A 22,508-nucleotide genomic window follows, 5' to 3' on the forward strand; every position below is an offset into this window, starting at 1 on the left:
CCAACATCCTAGCTAGCTTCACAGGGTCGCCGTCTGCGATCATCACGTATCGGTTGTACTCCTCCATCGATCTACTTCTCCACAGCACCTTCACTCGCCGGTGGTGGTATTTGAATGGAAGAGGAGAGGAGCGGCACTGGTTTTGGATTGGAACAGGAGAGGAGCGGCGCTGCTTTTGGATTGGAACAGGAGAGGAGGGGCGGTGGTTTTGAAATGGAAGAGGAGAGGAGCGGCGTTGGATTTAGATTGGAACAGGAGAGGAGCGGCAGTGATTTAAGAGGAGATTAGTAGCACTGGTCTTGGAAGTATTTTTTTGTTTTATATATTTTGGGTCAAAGTTTGTCCACGTACTGTATTTGACAAGCAAAATGTGAATGCATGTCACCAAAAAATGTATCGTTTGTTTCGTATCCGAATGTACTTTCAAATTATATTATTTTTGCAACGTATAATATATATTTTGTTTATGAAAATCATGGTAAATTATGACCTAAAATAAAAGGGAGACCAACTAATATGGGGTCGCTTTCTTAATTGAAGGGTGAATTGATTTTGATTTTGATTGAGTCATAGCGCGCCGGCCCTCTCGTCCAATCCTAAATCGCTATCGCATGCTTCTCCACCTCTTCTCTATTGCAAAACCACCTCCTCTCCTCTCCATCATATCCATTCCAAAACCACCGTCTCGCCTCTCCCTCTTCTCCATTGCAAAAACACCCCCTCTCCTCTCCATCTTATCCATTGCAAAACCACTGTCTCGCCTCTCCCTCTTCTCTATTGCAAGACCACCATCTCTCCTCCCATCTTCCAAAGCTAGCACCGGACCTCTCAGAAGGCCATCTATGGAGAGGATGCAGCAGCGAATCGGCCAGATCGCCGGCGGCGACCAGGCAAAGTTAGCCAGGTTGAAGGAGATCTGTCGGGGATATACCCCGCGGTATGACCTGGCCGGAAGTATGACCCGGCTGGACATGGCGCTTCATCGTGGCCCGCCGGAGGATTGGCGACTCACGAGTCTGGCACTTCACTGGTGTGACGACTCACGAGCCTGGCGACTTAATGATGGACACGACGACGGGTCAGACGGATGACAAGGACCCAAGGCCCAGTAGACCAGCTCATGTTATAGTGGGCCGGCTTAAGACGGAAGGCATGAGGAATATTTCCTTTACGAGGAAGCAAGACATGTACTTGTATCCGACTTGTAATAAGAAAATAAGTTAGTTCTAATCCTACTAGGACTCTACATGTAAACCATCCCTTCAACTTATATAACGAGGGGCAGGGCTCCCCAAAGAGGGACAAGCAACCAGCAATAATATCTAGGGCTAGACACAAAGGGGGATCCGGCTTATGCGGCGGCTCTCTCATGAACATAATGAGATCTAGCTACAAACAGCATGTAGGGCTATTACCGGATGATGTTTTCCGGGGCCCGAAGTTGTCTAAATCCTTATCTTGTGCGTTGATCCGCCCTGCGTCTCTCATCCCGATCAACCTCTCTCAAGCTATCACAAAGAGGCGTTGGCCTCATGATTAAGTCCTCACACTAGGACATCTGCCATGACAATTCTACGACAGTTGGTGCCCACCGTGGGGCCCGCGTACGGTGGTGTTGAGTTCTTGAAGGGATTCTTCCCAGGATTTTGAGAAGTTCGTGATTTTCAGATGAAGAAGAGCCGGATCACGTCTGTGTGCATGGTCACATGCAAACACACGATCCGTCGTGACCGGATCACTTTTCGCTGCACCGTTGTGAGAAGCCAAGGGCAGAGGGGGTTTCATCGGTACGGATAAAATCATCAGATTATGGTTGTTTTTGTCAAATTCGCCGAGTCGCTGCCGCCGCGTACAGGAGTCGCCGAGACTGTCACCTGAAGCCAGATCGGGATCCATCATGGGAGATTACAACAAATAGGACTCGGTCTCAATCTCCGCTTCGGTCTTCACTTTCGAGCGACCCGTAGTGGAACTGCCGCCGGGTCTTTGCCTCTGCCTCCGACGCGGACGAACCTCTGAGTCGCCAGGAGGACCTCGCTCCGAGCCGTTATTTCCAGCTCGCCTTCGCCGCGCGTCGTAGTGGCAAGCCGCCGCCTGCCTTGAGCCACCGGACTCCGACTCCGAGTGGCCTCTGCTCCGACCCGTTCCAACTCGGCCATGCTCTGATCTGCCCTCACCTCGTCGACCCGCCAGCCGTTGAGCCTCCCGGACCGCCGTTGACCCGCCTGAACCTACTGCTCCGACTCTGCTGCAAATCATCGCAGGTTTTGAGCCCAGCCTCGCGTTGCCTCCATCGTTAAGCCGCCCGGCCGTTATTGGCAAGCCGTTGCTGCTTCGAGTGACCCGCCACTAGGCGGCCTTCCCTCCGTCTCTACGGTCAGAGGCTTCACCTCCATCGGTCCTCGCTCCTGCGCGTGCCTATAAGCCGCGCCGGACTCGCCTCGACCGTCGCGGTCTTGCTTTACATTAAGCTGCAAATCTCTGTCACCACCTGGCTCTATTGTCACCACAGCCAAGTCGCCGCTGCCTCTGTTAGCGGCCAAGCCGCCTCCGCCGAGGATCGCTGCACCTCAAGCCGCCGGGGACCTCCTCGGCCGCGGCCGCCACCGAGCTGCCTCTAGCTCGGTCGTCACTGAGCTGCCTCCGCCTCGTCCGTCTAAAACACAAGTTGGATGTGTGAATGCCAGATGCAATTACAAGTCTACAGCAGGTGCAGAGGAGCGCGCCTTCTAGTCACCTTAATATCTCAACGGACCCCGCAACCTTTATTCAGACAAACCTAGCAAGGTGCCGCAGTTTGCCAAAGTCGATGCAGTCAGTATATTAGTAGTGGTGTATTACTACTTGGGGTCACTTCAAATCCTGACAGATGGACGTGGAATACTAGATGGGCATGGACCTCAAAGCTTGATGGATGACGGAATAATCCGGTCAAGACTATGCAAGATTGTCTGCCCGGCTAAATTGCCCAAAGAACAGGCGCACGCGTTCGTCCAAATCCGGTCTGCATCAACATACGGGGATGCCCGACGACTGACGGACACGCAGAACACGCTTTTCTTCTTTGGCCCGAGCAATGTTAGCGAAGGCTGCTCTAGCGTCTATCCATGCTGTCCTACTGTGCGCTCACACGGGCGCATCTCGTCGTCTAAGTCGCGTGCTCTGCCTATTGCCGCATGCAAAGATTCTACAAACAGGATCACCAGTCATTCAAAGATATCAGGTGATATCTTCCCTCTTTATTTTATTAGCATGTTAATTCGTCCAAAAACAATTATTTGGGCATATAATATTGTTTCGCAGGGCAATTATTCATGACAAAGTGGTATTACACCACTGAGATGGAGGCGTACCAACATCATTCGTCACAGGTGGTCGTCCTTACTTAAAGGACTCCCGCACCGGCTTATAATGACATGGCCGGCTCACCCGTCCGCGCCGTCTTACAATGCCACGGACCACTCGCTCATCTGTCCTCATGGCGGTTCAGACGTCCGCACCGGTTTACAACACGGAGGACAACTTGCTCGTCTGCGCCGGCTTACAACACTGCGGCTGACTCATCTGTCTGTGCCGCCTTTGATGTTGCGGTCGTTTTACTGTCCGCCCTGCGGTCTGGCCTATTCAACGTGTCGGGTTGACTAACGGATACCGCTGAGGATCATAAGGTCCAAATACATCAGGTGATATATGTCCAGACTATTTTAAATAGTACGTATCAAATTTTTTCTTTTTGAGAACAATTACTCTGGTTTATAATATTACCTATGCAGGACATTTGATCACAGCAAGAGCGGTAGCGATTCTCCCGCGTCCATACTGTCTCTAATGTTGCGGGTTTTTTTTCGTCCGCCTCCGCGGTTTGGTGTATATCAACACAATGCGGCTAACTTGCCGATCGCACGGTTTACCGCGCCGCTTCACCATGGTGGTCAACTGATCATCAACTCCACGGCCGATAAATTTTGGCCTGACATATCAGGTGTTCACTGTAAGAGTGATGGTCATGTCATGGATATCATGAATCAGCATCTGACCCGCCATAATGATCAACGAATATATGTGCAAGTCGCCGCCTCTACGGCCCAGTTTATATTAGCATGATGAGGCCGAACCGCCCGTCCACGCGGTTTACCGCGTCTGCGATTGACTCGCCTGTTCGCACCGGCTTATAACACTGCGACCGACTCAGCTATCTGTGTTGCCTCTGAAGCCGCGGTCGTCTTTGTTGTCCGTCTCTCGCGGCCTGGACTACATCAACACACTGGGCCGCACCTGTCTGCATGAGCTGTTTATTGAGTATAAAGCCAGTCACTGCTCGGGTAGCCCTGTTTTCTTTCAAATTGGAGGCAAATTATCATCAACCGCCGTCTGCACTGGATGGTTCAATGGGCAGGCGCACAAGTCGCCGCCACTGCAGTTTGGTTAACTTCAAATAGCCAGTTGGAAGGAACCATTTGCCGAATTGCTGACATGGCTCATACAGGATCATTTATAACCCGCCGCAGTCACCTCAACCTTCTGTGGATTCACATCGCGCTATCAACACCAATGATATACACTTTCTGCTATGATCTAATACGGAGAGTCTCAAGCCAACTCCTCAAGTAGTCTTAAGACTCGGGGGCTACGATGACATGACTCAGTAAATGACTGACAGTTTAAAGCAATTCAAGAACCCTAGGACGATGTAGGGAAAGATAACCCGGTCCCGGAGGCTACTACCATATTGATGAAAATTTAAAGGCCGTTAGAAAATTGTCGGTTCAAAATAAAGATTCCAGTTTAAAATCCGGTTCAAGAGACATCTCTCTCCCGCAAAGCTTTGAAACTCTCAAATCCGGTTCAAACATCCAGCTCAAGGTAAATTTGTCTCTTACAAAGCTTTTAAGCTCTCAAATCCGGTTCAGACATCCGGTTCAAGGACAATCTGTCTCCCACAAAGTTTTGAAGCTTTCAAATCCGGTTTATAGTTCCGGTTCAAAAAGAATTAATCTCTCGCAAGATGCTAGTTCTCAGAAAAATTAAAGGTTCCGAAAGAGAACTTGATGCCATGATGTGCGGTTCAAACATGGGTATCCTGACTTACGGCTTACCTTATTATGGTCACTTGGGGGCTTCTTTCTCATCGAGCATAGCTGTCGGTACCCTCTTGATCGGTGCGATGCCAAAATTTATATGGTCACTTGGGGGCTTCCTGTTCAAACATAGGTCATATTCGGACCAAAGAGAATATAGCTGTCGGTACCCTCTTGATCGGCACACTGCCAAACTCACTAGGGGGCTTCTTGCTCGTATTCGAATCATAGCTTAACCCCTTTGGGGTCCGACTTTGATCGTATTCGAATCAGAGTCATTAAAAAACTCTCAAGGTCATTTGGGGGCTTCCTGTTCAAACATAGGTCGTATTCGAACCAAAGAGAACATAGCTGTCGGTACCCTCTTGATCAGCGCAACGCCAAAGCCACTAGGGGCTACATGATCGTATTTGAATCCTAGCTTAACCCCTTTGGAACGGTTTACTGATCGTATTCGAATCAGAAGCCTCGATTTTTTTTCTTTCTATTTGGTTTAAGTTTTTGCAAACAATCTTTGGTTTTGTCTTGAGACTTTTTTGTTCAGATCTAAGTATAAGTGTGGTTTAAATTTAAACCGGCTTGACTTTGGACGATAAGTCGCCAACATGTGACAATCACCATATATTTGGAAGTATTGGCTTCTAAGGATTGGGTTATCACCCTTACTGCACAGGTCATGTAAACCGGCAGTACAAATTCAATATCACAGTGGTTATATGTGAGATATTATGACCCGCCCTACGGTAAACCACCAAGGGATCTTGTGATCTACTTATGTGCAGGATTTATAGAGCTATGACTTACATAAATAATTAAGTTCAAGCCCATCATCAAAAGATTGAAATTGGTGTCTCAAAAAGGTTATCAATTCTTGATTTTCTCAAAGGTTATAAGCCGCCGGGTTATAAAAATTCCGGCTTACAATGGAGGCGTATTAAATCGCCATCGGAAAAGTGTCATCGGTATTTAAACTCCGGATTTACTTATCAACAGATGAGGTATTCAAAGTCGCTTTGGCGCAATGGCTATTATTTTATCAATGGATATGATTTATTCTACAATGGAAGGAATAGTCCCGAGTCGCTGCAGGCTTACAACCCGGCACTTGGGGGCTACATTATTTAAATTGAGATTACATCAAATAAGCAAGTCCCATGTCACTGTCAGCATGCACCATGGCACTTGGGGCTAATGTAAAGTCACTTTTTGTTCAACTTATTGAAGACCCGACTCATCACATTGTAATGAGCTGGCCCTTGGGGGCTACCAATTGCTCCTGTCAAAAATTCAAGGTACACAAGCATTAATCCATTATATTGAACGGTCCACTATTCGGTTGGTAGAGTACAAAGCTCTTAACCTTGTGGACGTGGGTTCAAGCCCCATGGTGGAGAATTATATTATATGATGTTATTATCAATAAATTATATACAAAGTCCCAACTCAGTAATCTTACTAAGCCGGCCCTTGGGGGCTACACGTTGTTGTTCAAGTTTACATGGTTATATCTACAAAGTCCCTGCTCATTATTGCATAATGACCCGGCCCTTGGGGGCTACACTGGTTGAAGTTTTCAAGAATAAGGCAATTACATGTCCCAGGTTGCTGTAAGCATGAGAACCCGACACTTGGGGGCTACAGGTGATATGCATATAAGGGAGAAAAAATCTTCAAATTCTCAATTTAGAGTAGACCAGATTAACCCGGTGTCTGCAACAATCATGACCCGCCATCATTTATTTATAACCCGGCAATTTTGGCAATTATAAATCGGCAAGATCTACATCTTTAAGCCAGCTGAATATCAGTTGAATATTTCAAGACCAATATTTTTGTCAAGTCAGAGCATTGAAGGACGACTCAAATGGATTATTCCTTATAATAATTCTCTAGAAGAGCCAATGTAAGCAAATTGGTTATGAAGCTGGCCTATTGACCCTGATTTTTTAGAAGAAGTGCCTGGATTTTTGCATTGGCAAGGTTTGGACATATCTGTTAAAAGAGATTTGCTATAAGATCTTGAATATGCATCCAGGAGGAAATGACAAGGACTTAAAGATGATCAGGTGCCGGTTTAGGAAAATTGTTAACCCGGAACACAACCTATCAAGTTTGTTCTTGTGTTTATTTTACAGGATTAGTTTAACATGGATAAATCTAAATTAAACTGGGGGCTAATGTCGGTGATATACCCCGCAGTATGACCCGGCCGGAAGTATGACCCGGCTGGACTTGGTGCTTCATCATGGCCCGCCAGAGGATTGGCGACTCACGAGTCTGGCAGTTCACTGGTGTGACGACTCACAAGCCTGGCGACTTAATGATGGCCCCGACGGCGGGTTTGACGGATGACAAGGGCCCAAGGCCAAGTAGGCCGGCTCATGTTATAGTGGGCTGGCTTAAGACGGAAGACATGAGGAATATTTCCTTTACGAGGAAGCAAGATCTGTACTTGTATTCGACTTGTAATAAGAGAATAAGTTAGTTCTAATCCTACTAGGACTCTACATGTAAGCCACCCCTTCAACTTATATAAGGAGGGGCAGGGCTCCCCAAAGAGGTACAAGCAACAAGCAATAATATCTAGGGCTAGACACAAAGGGGGAGCCGGCTTATGCGGCGGCTCTCTCGTGAACATAATGAGATCTAGCCACAAACAACATGTAGGGCTATTATAGGATGTTGTTTCCCGGGGCCCGAAGCTGTCTAAATACTTGTCTTGTGCGTTGATCCGCCTTGCGTCTCTCATCCCGATCAACCCCTCTCAAGCTATCACAAAGATGCGTTGGCCTCACGATTAAGTCCTCACACTAGGACATCTGCCGTGACAATTCCACGACAAGATCCTTACTTGGTTTTACAATGAGTGGGAGATTTCGAGGACGGTGAGGGCCAGGTTGCAATGTATGCAAAAGAGCGAGAGGCGGCGATGAGCGCGGCGATGTACTCCTCGGCGGCAGTCACACACAGTCCTTCGAGTTCATCGAGTATCTCCTCTGGGCGATGGAGCAGACAGATTCGCCCAAGGCTAAAGTCAGGCGTAGGTGGTGGGCGTACAGGTCAAAGGTCGAGTATCCAGAGGATAATGAATCAATAGAGTACGGTGTGCCGTTCATAAGGGTGCAGTTCCAGCCGGAGCCCCAGGAGTATTCGTTCTCCCAGCGCAAGAGGAGGATAGATGGCGTGATGTCGCTTCCCCGCCATTCTCCACGGTTCCCTCGACGCTCGCCTCATTTCAACGACGGCGGTAAGGTTTAAGGTAAGCTTCACACTAACCTAATCTTCCATCTTCTCATGCTTACAATCAAGGTGACGACTAATGAAAATCATGCTTACAATCAATCTCCGAGTACTACGCCAATCACCCTAAAATAGCTCTGGACCTTTGGGTCAAAGTTGTGACACTGTGTACAAATAAAGAAAAATAGATTGGTGCTTCTTTCAGAAAAGAGTACTCCCTAGAAAACTGCCAGTATAAGCTACTAGTATTTGGTTAGGGGATTTGCTGCCGAGAAAGTTCCGTCCACAGAGAGCACCACACATCCCACTAGTGGTGATGGATGCCAATGCGTGCATGGAGCATGGTTGGTGTCAGTGATTTTTACTTGGCACACCTCGCACTCTTCATATATGCCGGTTCCATCCGTACATTTGTACAATTCCACCAAAATGCAGCTGAATAACCCTATTTGCACAGATAATGAAAAAGCGTGATTGCATTATAGTGGCACTAGTTGATGAAACATACACTAATAAATAGAAGAAAATATTGCGATAGTATCATAGTATGCCATGCTGCGAGGGCGAGATGGGCCCTGCGGCGCCTCATACGGTAGGCCTCATACTGGAAATCGACCCAAGTCTCCCGGATACACCTTCTGCCAGTGATGACCATCAGTGTACATCGGTAGTACAAGGAGGGGCCTTGAGACATTCCAATCTCTATTTTTGTGCGGATCAACTAAAATTAAGCACCCCAGTTTGCAGAAATGCTTAAACATTAACAATGGGACTAGTTGATGAAACATATACAAAGAAAGAGAAGCACTTTATTTATCTACATTGGAAATGAAATGATAGAGAGGACACTCGCTCTATTTTAACTATATTATTACTTCATTTTATCAGTGGCACTAGGGTCGAGCAGGTGGCAAACGACATGTACCGTGTGTTGCAAGGATGGAGGTCGGGGGTGCTTAGACTAGGATGCTAAAGCTAGCTCTTTCAGTCCCTATCTTCCCCCTGATGTTTTTGTGGTAGCATTTGGGTTGTAATCCAAACTTGGTCGAGCTGGTGTTGCATCCCCCTACCTGCCTAGCGTATGTGGCGAACTTGTCTCCTGCTAGTACTCAGTCTGTTCCAGTAGTAGTTGCATAACTGCCCGTTTAGACTGTGATGTTGTCAGATAATGGTTCTCTATGGTTGGGTTTGTTTAATGAAATCAAAGGAAACCCCCTCTTTCGATATACAAAAAAATCAGTGGCACTAGCGGTGCCAAAACATTGCCTCAAATTAATAGTGCCACTAGATTAAGGTGCAAAATAATAACATTACTGCTTTATCATGGCAGTGCCAAAACAGTAGCACAAGAGCAGACTCAACATGCAGGATGTTTGGCAAACGGTCAGACCAAAAAGGAACATACCTCGTGATGGGAACCATATCTGCAGTCAATGCCATCGTAGAAGGGATGACACCATGGATGATTTAATTCATGGGACCTTTTGGTGTAGTTCACCTAAAATGAAGCAATGTCCCATGAGCTAGTAGCTTCTTCTTCATGTTGTTAAGAAAAGGGCTCCAGCCCCGGTTCCATTTCCATCAGAAAACGAAACCCACAGAGCTTCTTCTTCATTAGTTGCAATAAAATTGAGCAACATCAAGGTTGGTTGTGAAGCTCATGGAATGTTCAACTATAATTTGGATATCATTTGTGTAGTTCAACTAAGATCAAGACTGAAATGTATATCTCTGTTTGCACAAACAAGGTGGAAAGAAGGGTGACTAACAAGTGATGAAACATACATCAAATGAAAAGAAGCATGTTCCTTATCTGAATGGCAATCCTACAAGGACAGTAGCAATTTCTAAAGCAGCAGCATTGCTAGATATTAGTGTGGGCATTAGGATTAACTATGACAATCGTTAAATATGACATTACTTTAATGGTGCCATTGCTTCATTTTACCAGCAACATTACATTAACAGCTGCTATAGAGTTGGTATTTGGGCATGAGAGAGTTGGCGGACCAGGACAGTTGCATTTCTAATGAAAAGAAGCAACTTATCTTAATGGGAAATTTAGCAGGACATGAAAAACAGTGCCATTGATTCATATTACGGGAGGCATTACATTGAAAACAACATTGGTTTAACGTGTCCTTACTTTTAACAGTGTGACTGCTACATTTTACCAGTGGCATTACATAAGAGTGGCTCGGGGCAACAGACATCAGAACAGGATATCTGGGTTGGTCCCATTTTTTCGGTATAGCCACCTTATACTATGTGAGGCTAGCAAATCTAGTGTTGGACATAATCTGTTGACTTGTCCCCCAGTCCCCACTTTCTTTCCTTTTTCAACCAATAGATCGGGTTTATATTGAGTTTGTACTGCATTTCCCTTTACTTCCCTGTTAGACCAAGAGACCAGTTGGATAGCCAGTCTCTACTACTTTTCGCCCCCATTATTTCCTCTTTTGACCAAGTCCTAGATCTGGGTAACAAATCTTCCCCCACTCCCACCACCTTTTCTTCCTTGTTTGAACCAAGTAGTACTAGATTCGAGTGGATGAACTAGTTTTACCACTTAATAGTAAAAATTTAGGTGGCTTTCGAACAGCCGATCGATCCTATCTACGAGGGGGGCTGAGAAATAGTAAAAGATACAAATGCAGCGATGTCAGGAGCTCGGGAAGTAGAGCAAGGATGGTTTCGAAGGAAGTTATACCTGAGGGTCGCCGGGATGTGGCTAGGTGGGCGGCGGGAGGCCAGATCGACCCACACTACGGCAACAAGGAAGAAGGGGTCAGAGGCCCTAGCTAGCCGACAATGCGTGGGAGAGGACGACAATACACGCTGATTGGGATGCGCCGGCAGTGAGTAAGAGCCGTCGCCGAGGACGACCGCGTGAACGTTGCACCTTCTCACCTTCCTCGGCGAAGAGGATCTGGCTAGACCTGTGACCAGCGGTGAGCAGAGAGAGAGTGTGGCCACCGCTGTCATGTTTAGATCTGGAGAGGACGAGATAGTGTGAAGAGAGCAACACTAGCAAGCAAGCGCAGAGACTCCTGCCTATATAGTGGAGTATTTTTATTTTGTCTACCGGAGCCAGCTTGACCTCGTCAATGACTGTCGAGAAGTCTTCATGCAGGTGCCTCGCGCAGTTGTCGTCATTTTGATTTGAAGCACCGGATTATAAAATATAACACGAAGAAATGCCACATGACAAGAAACCATAACCTTACTGCTCCAAGGAGACAACATGAATCCCGACGGACAAACTAGACGAGGATCAAAGCTCAGATTAAAGATAAACTTACAGAAAAGGGGTCCATCAATAGATGTCCTAATTAACATAGCCGGCTTGACCTAGATGGCAGCCGAGTAGACTTCGTGCATGTGCCCCCAATAACCAGCGCCTTGGAGGAACTCAGTTGTCGCTATTTAACCCTCGGAGTGATCCGAAGCACATGACACCTAATATTGCGAGATGACAAGAAACCTTTTTTTAGATTTCTCATCAAAACTACAGCCCTGTACAACACAGCCTGCATGATATGTAGACGATAGCCAATCCAACCGTGTATGCTAGAGTCTGGTCACATGCATGGACGAACTGATCTTCCGTGTCATGCAGGGATCGTCCAGGCACCGACGACTGTACAAAACCGCTCCAGTACTATCGCTCGTCTCTCTCTTCTATTAACTCACTCGACTTGCGGGGCCAGGGAGTGTGCCTATGGTCAGTTGTCAATTGCGGTCTAACATGTGTCTGCAGGCACAATATGATGCACGTTCCATTCGGAGAGTGGAGTGCCAGACCGATTGACCGTCTGGGTGCGACGCGAACGCGACGGACGTGTTGTATACTCTGTACATGTGTATTGCCATTTTCTTGAGGCTTTGCTCCATGGCGCAATCCATGGATACAAAATTATACTGTACTATTTAAAAGATGAGGGTGGGGCTTTGCCCGCGCGGTAGGCGGGGCAGTTCCGCCAAGTCGGTTTGACAGAGACGCGAGAAGATGAGGGAGTAGGCTGCTACAAACGTAAGGGCTGTGTGATTTGACAGCAAGTTACTGTTGGACAGGCGGGGTGTCAGTGTCAAAACCGGCAGATCTCGGGTAGGGGGTCCCGAACTCTGCGTGTCGGTGTCAAAACCGGCGGATCTCGGGTAGGGGGTCCCGAACTGTGCGTCTAAGGCGGATGGTAATAGGAGGCGGGAGACACGATGTTTACCCAGGTTCGGGCCCTCTCAATGGAGGTAATACCCTACATCCTGCTTGATTGATCTTGATGATATGAGTATTACAAGAGTTGATCTACCACGAGATCGTAGAGGCTAAACCCTAGAAGCTAGCCTATGGTATGATTGTGTGTTGTCTTACGGACTAAACCCTCTGGTTTATATAGACACCGGAGGGGGCTAGGGTTACACAGAGTCGGTTACAAGAGAGGAGATCTACATATCCGTATTTCCAAGCTTGCCTTCCATGCCAAGGAGAGTCCCATCCGGACACGGGACGAAGTCTTCAATCTTGTATCTTCATAGTCCAACAGTCCGGCCAAAGGATATAGTCCGGCTGTCCGGAGACCCCCTAATCCAGGACTCCCTCAGTAGCCCCCAAACTAGGCTTCAATGACAATGAGTCCGGTGCGCAGATTGTCTTCGGCATTGCAAGGCGGGTTCTTCTCCAAATTCTGAATATCTGCTAAGTAGTGTCCGGCTCCCCATAAATGTTGCACTTCTTGGCTTCCGCGCCCAATGAGGGCTATCTTCCACATGTCGAGCGAATGCGAGGAGCCAGGGCATTTTTACATTCGCCACCCTAACCATGTAAGTAAACCGTCTATTAAAGAGACGGGGATTCTTATATCCAGACCACACCATCCTCCCACGGTGAGTATCCATCGGAGCGCGCTCGGAAAAATCCATTCCAACATGGCCGGCCATCGCAGCTCCTCCTCCCTCTCCTGTAGCCCTAAGCCCGGTGATTGGGAGAAGTATTCCGTCCCGCACAACCAATTAGTAGAGTTACAGACCCAGGGATTTCTCCCTCCAGCGTATATGGTCCCCGTCCGAGCCGGGCTCGCCACCTATAATGGCGGGGAGCAAGCGGAGAGCTTCCCCAATCCCTCCAAGGGGGAGCGGGTATGCCTTGTCCCTTATTTACTAAGGGGACTTGGATTTCCAATCCATCCGTTCCTCTGCGGGCTCCTGGAGTTTTATGGCCTCCAGTTGCATAATTTCACCCCCGCTTCCATATTACATATCGCTGGTTATGTTGCCCTTTGTGAGCTGTTTCTGGGCTGCGAAGCTCATTTCGAGCTGTGGAAGAGGCTATTCTGCGTTGTGCCCCATACACATAAGGGGTCAATATATCAAGTGGGCGGAGCCAAAATATGGCGCATCGCCGGGACCGGATACTGTCCAGTACCCCGAAGAAGACGTCCGAAGACTGGCCTTCGGAGTGGTTTTACATGGAGGACGTCCCCCTTCCAGATCCTATTCGGATGGGTCTTCCCGAGTTAGACAATGCCCCTTTGAAGAAACGCCGAAGCTGGCGCCCACGGAGCCCTCAGGAGGAAGATAACGAAGAAGTCCTTTACCTGATGCGCCGGATAAAAGTGATGGCTCAATCAGGACTAACAATAGTCGAGGTTATGTCAATATGTATAATGCGGGGGGTGCAGCCACTTCAATATCGAGGGCACCCCATGTGGCGCTTTAACGGGGAAGATGATGCCACCCGCTGCGGGCAGGGACTAGACTCAGCTGCTACTCTAGCAAAAATTATGTCCGATTTGTTCAAGGGAGAGGAAGAGGAGTTCATCCATATTAAGCCACGGGATGGATTCTCCATGTACAACCCTCCAAGCTGGATGAACTGTCACTTTTTACTCCCAACCTTCCCGCATTCTTCGTCATAAATACTCACCTTGCCGTTTCATGGCATGAACTGCGAAAAGCTGTAAGGGAGGTCAACAGCCCACCTCCACAACCGGAGGACCCTGACCGGGCCCTCGATCCCGGACTCGAAGAGGATCCGAACATATTTGTGGAGCTGATCCACTGGACATTCTATCAATTGATCTGCGATGATGCCATGGTGGCCATCATAGCCGACTATCCCGGGCTACTCCCTGCATCGCATGTAAGAAAAACCGGAGTCCCAACTTCTGAGAAGGATCCACTTTTATGCACTTCACCTACCGTACACATATGGTGTTTAACAAGGAAGGCCCTCGGGACGTCATGCCGAACCCGCAGTGACTCGCTAACAAGGGACACCGAAGCCGGGTAGGCTAAAAAGGAAAGCGGTCAGGACTGAGACGCCGGCGCAGAGGTATGATATAGAACCTTGCTCCGTGGTTGTCGTTTTTCTTAAAATATAATGATGTCCATGTTTCCTAGTAGGAAAAACGCTCGCCGGACTATATCCGGAGAGGTTGCCGATCACGCCTCCACCAGTCGGGCTCCAGGGCCGGACATAGAGGCGGAAGCTAACACGGGACGAACGCTGGATGCTCCTCCTATAGAGGATGCGGATAGACTATCCACTACAAATTCCGAAGTGGAGAGCGCCATGAATCACAGGCGTCGCCGGGCCGTACTCCGTGGCGCTTGTTTCTCCCAAGAGGCGTTCGATGCCTTCAACTCAGGAGACACATACATCTGTGCTGCTCAAAACAGTCTTGCCAGAGCCATGAACCAGTATGTAAAGGATATACGGGTAAGAAAATCTGACGATTATGTATATCAGTAGCCCGTAAGACTTGAAACAGTTGACACAACTGATTTAAGGATCATTATTTGTGCAGGTTCTTATAGAGAAGAATACCCAATTGTCTCAAGAGCTGGAAGAGTGCAAAGCCCAGCTACGGGCCGCGGTTGCCGCGTTGAAGGAGTCCGAGAAGGCCCCCTCTGGTAACACTTGTTTCCATTGCAAAGAATGATAGGTACCAGATAGAATGCGGCATGCATGCAAATCTAACAATAGATGTTGCAGATGACTCCGGAGTGAATCCGGAGGCCATGCCGGAGAATGCGCAACGTGCTAATCGACAGCTAAGTGCTAGCGAGCGCATGCTTATGCGGGTCAGGAAGGAGAAAAATAATCTCTAGGACGCCAATATCCAGCTGGGCGTCGAACTGAAATATGTCTGAGCCCAGCTTGCGGACTCCGTGAGGGAGAATAAGCGGCTTCGACGCGGCATTTTCAGTAAGTGCTTGAACGAACTTTTGAGAGAGTTCGGCAAAGAAGCCGGGTTGACAGAGTTATGTCTGCAGGTATGCTGACGGGTCGTCCCGTGGAGGAGATGCCCGGGTCTGCGAGTGATCTTCTACCAGAGCTCTCACAACTGCACGAACAAGTTCGGCAGGTGATGTAGGGTATTGCCCAAGCCTTGTGGCCACCCGCCTCCCCGCCAGGAGGCATGGGGGAGCTTATAGAGAAGCTCAAGGGAGCGCGGCGGTGCTTCCAATTATGGAAGATATCAGCCTGCCGACAAGGTGCAAGGGAAGCCTGGGCCATGGTGAAGACGTGATATACCAAAGCTGACCCAAACCACATGGCCGAGGTCGGACCTGTGGGGCCCGATGGGAAAGAGATCCCCGTCAGTTTGGTATATGACCAAGTAGAATTAGCCGCAATGTATTCCCAACAGGATTGTAGGCTAGACAGCCTGTTGGATGGTATAGAAGAAGAATTTATTCGGTCTTAGTGACTATGTACTTTAAGTGACATATATCATGTCCCTAGCCGGATTGTAAATCATTTGTCATGGCGGACCTTTTCGCTTCAACCTCTAGACCCGATAGTCCGGAGTGTATCCGAATACCTGCTCGGTTATGTAAAAACCAGGGTATGCGTGGAAACCAGGCGTAGGGGTCATAAGTGCTTGAACAGACAAGTACCCAACTAGCTATGTTATATTACATGGATAGTAAGAAACATCTTCCAGGGAGAATAGTTCCATTAAGGGTTCCTTTCCCTGGGGTACGCATGCCCTAATGTGCATGTCCGAACTGTGAAAAGAGACGCAAGCTATAAACATCTGGGGGCATGTATCAAAATAAATAAAAGTCATCTTTTGTTCGCCAACCGAATATTCCCTTAAGAACGCTAGCTTTCGGCTTCACCCAGTCTGAGGTACACATCCGGCTGACCCAGCAGTAACAATCGCAGAGGTGCTCCCCTTATGCCCTAGCCGAATTAATGGGAACGTAGGTCATAAATACAAGAGCCAGGCAACCCAGCTTGGCCAAAACTTAAGTCATATCGATGCATATAATGGCGAAAAAAGGTACATGTGGAAGAATAACACATGTGTGGGGCATAAAGCCCAGAAAAATAGTTATATTAAGCTTCTGTATAAGAAGCCCCCAGGTATAATGAGCACAGTAGCACGTCAAGATTGTGTAGTCAAGACACAAGTTAGACTTTTAAGGCCTTGAGGAGAAGGAAAAAAGAAGAGAGAAAGAGAGAAAAGACAGATAACGGATATGCAAAAAATTGACGGGGGTAAGGAGACGAACATAGAGTCCGGCACTAGGCGTAGAATATGTGGAGTCTGGCTGCGTTCCATGGGTTTGGCTCGAGTCGATTGTTCGATGCATCCCTCAGACGGTACGCTCCACCGATCAGAACCTGGTCAATAAGGAAGGGACCTTCCCATTTGGGCTTGAGCTTGTTCTTTTTCTTCTTCGGCAGGCGTAGAACTAGTTCGCCAACGTTATAGGTTTTGGCCCGTACTTCTTTGTTTTGATACTTTCGAGCCTGTTGCTGATAGAATGCGGAACGGGCTTTTGCCACGTCGCGCTCCTCCTCCAGGGCGTCCAAACTGTCCTGCCGATCGAGCTCGGCCTCTTTTTCTTCGTACATGCACACTCGAGGTGAGTCATGAATTATGTCGCAAGGCAGAACTGCCTCTGCGCCGTACACCATAAAAACGTTGTGTATCCGGTCGTGTGATTCGGCGTGGTCCGCAGCCCCCATAGTACGGTGTCGAGCTCCTCTACCTAGTGCGTGTTTGATTCCTTTAAGGACTGCACTAATCTGGGTTTGATGCCGCTCATGATAAGACTATTTGCTCGCTCGACTAGACCGCTAGTTTGAGGGTGATAAACAGAAGCATAATCGAGCTTGATGCCCATGTTGCTGCACAAGAGTTTCACCTCATCGGCTGCAAAGTTCGTGCCATTGTCAGTAATGATGCTGTGGGGGATGCCATAACGGTGTACAACCCCATATATGAAGTCTATCACCGGTCCGGATTCAGCCGTTTTAACGGGTTTGGCTTCTATCCATTTGGTGAATTTATCCACCATGACCAGTAAGTATTTTTTTCTTATGGGTTCCCCCTTTGAGGGGTCCGACCATATCAAGCCCCCAGACCGCAAAGGGCCAAGTAATGGGGATTGTTTGGAGAGCGGTAGGCGGCATATGGCTTTGGTTTGCAAAAAGCTGGCAACCGACGCAATGTTGGACCAAATCCTGTGCATCTGCTCGGGCCGTCGGCCAATAGAAACCTGTACAGAAGGCTTTGCTTACAAGGGCCCGGGCTACGGCGTGGTGGCCGCCGAGTCCAGCATGGATTTCTGCCAAAAGCTTCCGCCCTTCCTCTTCGGAGATGCACCTTTGAAGCACTCCGGTAGTGGTTTTCTTATAAAGCTCTCCCTCATGGACCTTGTAGGCTTTAGACCGCCGCACTATGCAGCGTGCCTCATTTTGGTCCTCAGGTAGTTCCTGCCTGGTTAGGTAGGCCAGGAATGGTTCTGTCCACGGGGCGGTGACGACCATTATTACGTGGGCTAAAGGTGTTATTTCGATGGCAGGGCCTCCGATTGTGTCAGATTTTTCGGTATCTGGTGTTGTGGCCGGGTCCGGACTATTGTTACCAGTGTCCCCTTCCCATACCACGGATGGCTTAAACAGCCTTTCCAAGAAGATGTTAGGTGGGACAGGATCGCGCTTAGCACCGATACGGGCGAGGATATCCGCCGCCTGATTGTTTTCCCGAGCCACATGGTGGAATTCAAGCCCCTCGAACCGAGCTGACATTTTGAGGACGGCGTTGCGATATGCCGCCATTTTCGGATCCTTGGCATCGAAGTCTCCATTTATTTTTGGACCCCCACGCACCTCCAGGCATTGAATGCCAATGGAAACTGCCATCCGGAGACCATGTAATAGGGCCTCGTATTCGGCTACGTTGTTGGAGTTTGTGTATAGTATTTGGAGTACGTATTGGACTGTATCTCCGGCGGGGGATGTCAGGACGACGCCAGCCCCTAGACCAGCTAGCATTTTAGAGCCGTCAAAGTGCATGATCCAATTGGAGTACGCACCGTACTCTTTAGGGAGTTCGGCTTCTGTCCACTCGACGACGAAATCGGTCAGTACTTGCGACTTAATGGCTCGCCGTGGTTTATATGTTATGTCGAACGAGAGGAGCTCGATAGCCCATTTGGCAATCTGGCCCGTGGCATCGCGGTTGTTTATTATGTCGTTGAGTGGTACTTCTGAGGCCATCGTAATTGAACACTCTTGAAAGTAGTGTCATAATTTCCAGGATGCCATGAATACCGCGTATGCTATCTTTTGATAATGCGGGTACCGTGATTTGCATGGAGTGAGGACAGTGGATACATAATATACTGGCTTTTTAAGTGGGAATTTATGTCCGTCTGTCTCTCGTTCGACGACGAGCACTGCGCTTACAACTTGGTGAGTTGCCGCTATATATAACAGCATTGGTTCACCGACATTTGGCGCGGCCAAGATTGGGTTGGTGGCCAGGATGGCTTTTATTTCTTCCAATCCGGTCGTGGATGCGTCCGTCCACTCGAAGTGTTCGGTGCACCGAAGAAGGCGATAAAGGGGGAGTGCCTTTTCTCCTAATCGGGAGATAAAGCGGCTTAAGGCCGCCACACATCCAGTTAACTTCTGGATTTGCTTGAGGTCGGTTGGGATAGCCAACTGCGACAGAGCTCGGATTTTAGCCGGATTTGCTTCAATTCCTCTACTGGAGACGATGAAGCCCAGGAGCTTTCCGGCGGGTACGCTGAAAACACATTTTTCCGAATTGAGCTTAATGTTGTATGTTCGGAGATTGTCGAACGTGAGCCTCAAGTCGTCTATTAAGGAGTCGACGTGTCTGGTTTTAACGACCACATCATCTACTTATGCCTCCACTGTTTTGCTGATCGGCTTTTCCAGACATGTCTGAATCATGCGTTGATACGTTGCGCCGGCGTTTTTGATCCCGAAGGGCATTGTGTTAAAACAGAAGGGGCCGTATGGAGTGATAAATGCCGTTGCAGCTTGATCGAACTCCGCCATCTTAATCTGGTGGTAACCGGAGTATGCATCGAGGAAGCACAATGAGTCGTGTCCTGTGGTGGCATCGATAATTTGGTCGGTGCGAGGGAGGGGGAAGGGATCCTTTGGGCAAGCCTTATTAAGGTCCTTGAAGTCGACGCATAGGCGCCAGGATTTGTCCTTCTTTGGTACCATTACCAGGTTTGCTAGCCAGTCCGGATGTTTTATTTCTCTAATGAATTCGGCCTCCAGTAACTTGGCTAGCTCCTCTCCCATGGCTTGTCGCTTAGGTTCAGAGAAACGCCGAATAGTCTGCTTCACCGGCTTGAATCCCTTTAGAATGTTAAGGCTATGCTCGGCCAGCCTGCGTGGGATTCCTGGCATGTCTGTAGGATGCCAGGCGAATATGTCCCAATTCTCGCGCAGGAACTCCCGTAGTGCGGTGTCTATAGCAGGGTTTAACTGTGCCCCGATGGATGCTGTTTTTGTGGGGTCCGTTGGATGGACTTGGAATTTGACTATTTCATCCGCTGGTTTAAAAGAGGTGGACTTGGATCTTTTGTCGAGTATCACGTCCTCCCTGTCCACTGTGGAGTGCAGCGCAGTTAATTCCTCCGCCGCAAGGGCTTCGGATAATGCCTCGAGGGCCAGTGCGGCTGTTTTGTTCTCGGCGTGGAGTGCTATGTCCGGATCACTAGCTAGAGTGATGATTCCATTGGGCCCAGGCATTTTGAGCTTCATGTACCCATAATGGGGTATGGCTTGGAAGATCATGAATGCCTCCCGCCCTAGAAGGGTGTGGTATCCTCTACTGAACGGGGCCACTTGGAATGTAATTTCTTCGGACCTGTAATTCTCTGGAGTGCTGAATACCACATCTAGTGTGATTTTCCCAGCGCAACGTGCCTCCCGACTGGGGATTATTCCTCGGAAGGTCGTGCTGCTTTGCTCAATATGGTTTCTGTCTATTTCCATTTTTTGAAGAGTCTCCTCATAAATGAGGTTTAATCCGCTGCCGCCGTCCATGAGCACTTTAGTAAGCCGAAAGCCGTCCACAATTGGACTAAGGATCAAGGCGGCTGGTGCTCGGGCTGTTAGGAATTTAGGTTCGTCACTGGCATTGAATGTGATAGCCATGTCGCTCCATGGATTTATTGCTGCCACGTGGCAGATTTCGGCAAGGCTCCAGAGTGCTCACTTACGCCTATTATTTGAGGCGAAGGTCTCGAAGACTCTCAATACTGTATTGTTATCCACGGGATGGTGCTCTGCGGTGTTTTGAATGAGGATATCCTCACCACTCTTGGCCACCTGCTGGAGTACCCAACATGCTCTAAGGCTGTGTGTTGGTATGGTATCCGTTGTACTATGAATTTTGCAGGGCCCGTTAAGCCATCCCTCCAATACGGTTCCATGCCCTGTAGTGGGCTTTTGCTTCTTTGTAATTGAGTCGGGTGACTTATGAGAGTGCACCCTTTTAGTTCGTACTGGGGGTTTGGTTAGAGCCGGATTATCCCAAAATTTTGTTTGGGGTTTCCAGGCGCTTTCCATCGCACAGTACTTCCGTACTATGGCCGCCAAGTCAGCGAAGTGTGCTATGTCACGGCGACTTATGGCGTTGAGGATTCCCTTGTCCGTGCAATTGTTGCAAAAGAACGAAATTGCGTCTTCCTCGTGACAGTCCTTGACCTTGTTCATTACAAGGAGGAATCTGGCCCAATAGTGATGTACTGTCTCTTGGGGCTCTTGCCTAATGTGGGAATGATCATTTATATCTGGGTGGGTGGGTGGATTTAAGTCCAGACCTTGACCCAATCTGAGACCCGGGGGCGGGGGAGTTTCTAGGATCTAGAAGTTCGGGCTATGGGATGTTGCCGCGCAGGTTCGACATGTTGCCTGATTCTAGGTTCAGGGTTAGGGTGATGTCCTCCCGTGGACGGGTATCCGGCTCGGAGAGCTCGGGAATCCGGACATAGTTCGTCCTCAGGATAGAGGAAGAATCACCGCATTGCCCCTCCACCACCGCTATCTGATGGGTGACCGGCGGAGAGTTAATCTCCCTTTGGTCGGGTTTAAGCCCAATCCGATCGTAGTCTGTAGCGACTCCCAGAGCGGCGATGTGATCCAAGAGCTCGTTCAAAGAGGAGAGCTCCATTGGATCCATCTGCTCGGTGAATTTCGAGCCGATGTGGAGGCTATTTTCGATGACCCGAGAAGTCATCGTCGGCGCAGCGGCCGAGCGGGCGGTCATGACGAAGCCGCCTAGTCGGAGAGTTTGGCCTACAGTCAGGGCTCCCTCAGAGGTGATGTTGTTATTTGACAACGAGACGATCCATCCCTCCTTATGATGACGACACAGTGGAACTCTCAATGAAAGCACCAATATCGGTGTCAAAACCGGTGGATCTTGGGTAGGGGGTCCCGAACTGTGCGTCTAAGGCGGATGGTAACAGGAGGCGGGGGACACGATGTTTACCCAGGTTCGGGCCCTCTCGATGGAGGTAATACCCTACGTCCTGCTTGATTGATCTTGATGATATGAGCATTACAAGAGTTGATCTACCATGAGATCAAAGAGGCTAAACCCTAGAAGCTAGCCTATGGTATGATTGTGTGTTGTCCTATGGACTAAACCCTCTAGTTTATATAGACACCGGAGGGGGCTAGGGTTACACAGAGTCGGTTACAAGGGAGGAGATCTACATATCCGAATTGCCAATCTTACCTTCCACGCCAAGGAGATGTTGGGGAACGCAGTAATTTCAAAAAATTTCCTACGCACATGCAAGATCATGGTGATGCATAGCAACGAGAGGGGAGAGTGTTGTCTACGTACCCACGCAGACCGACTGCGGAAGCGTTGACGCAACGTAGAGGAAGTA

Source organism: Triticum urartu, chromosome 7, assembly GCF_003073215.2.
Source record: "Triticum urartu cultivar G1812 chromosome 7, Tu2.1, whole genome shotgun sequence".
Classification (NCBI taxonomy): Eukaryota; Viridiplantae; Streptophyta; class Magnoliopsida; order Poales; family Poaceae; genus Triticum; species Triticum urartu.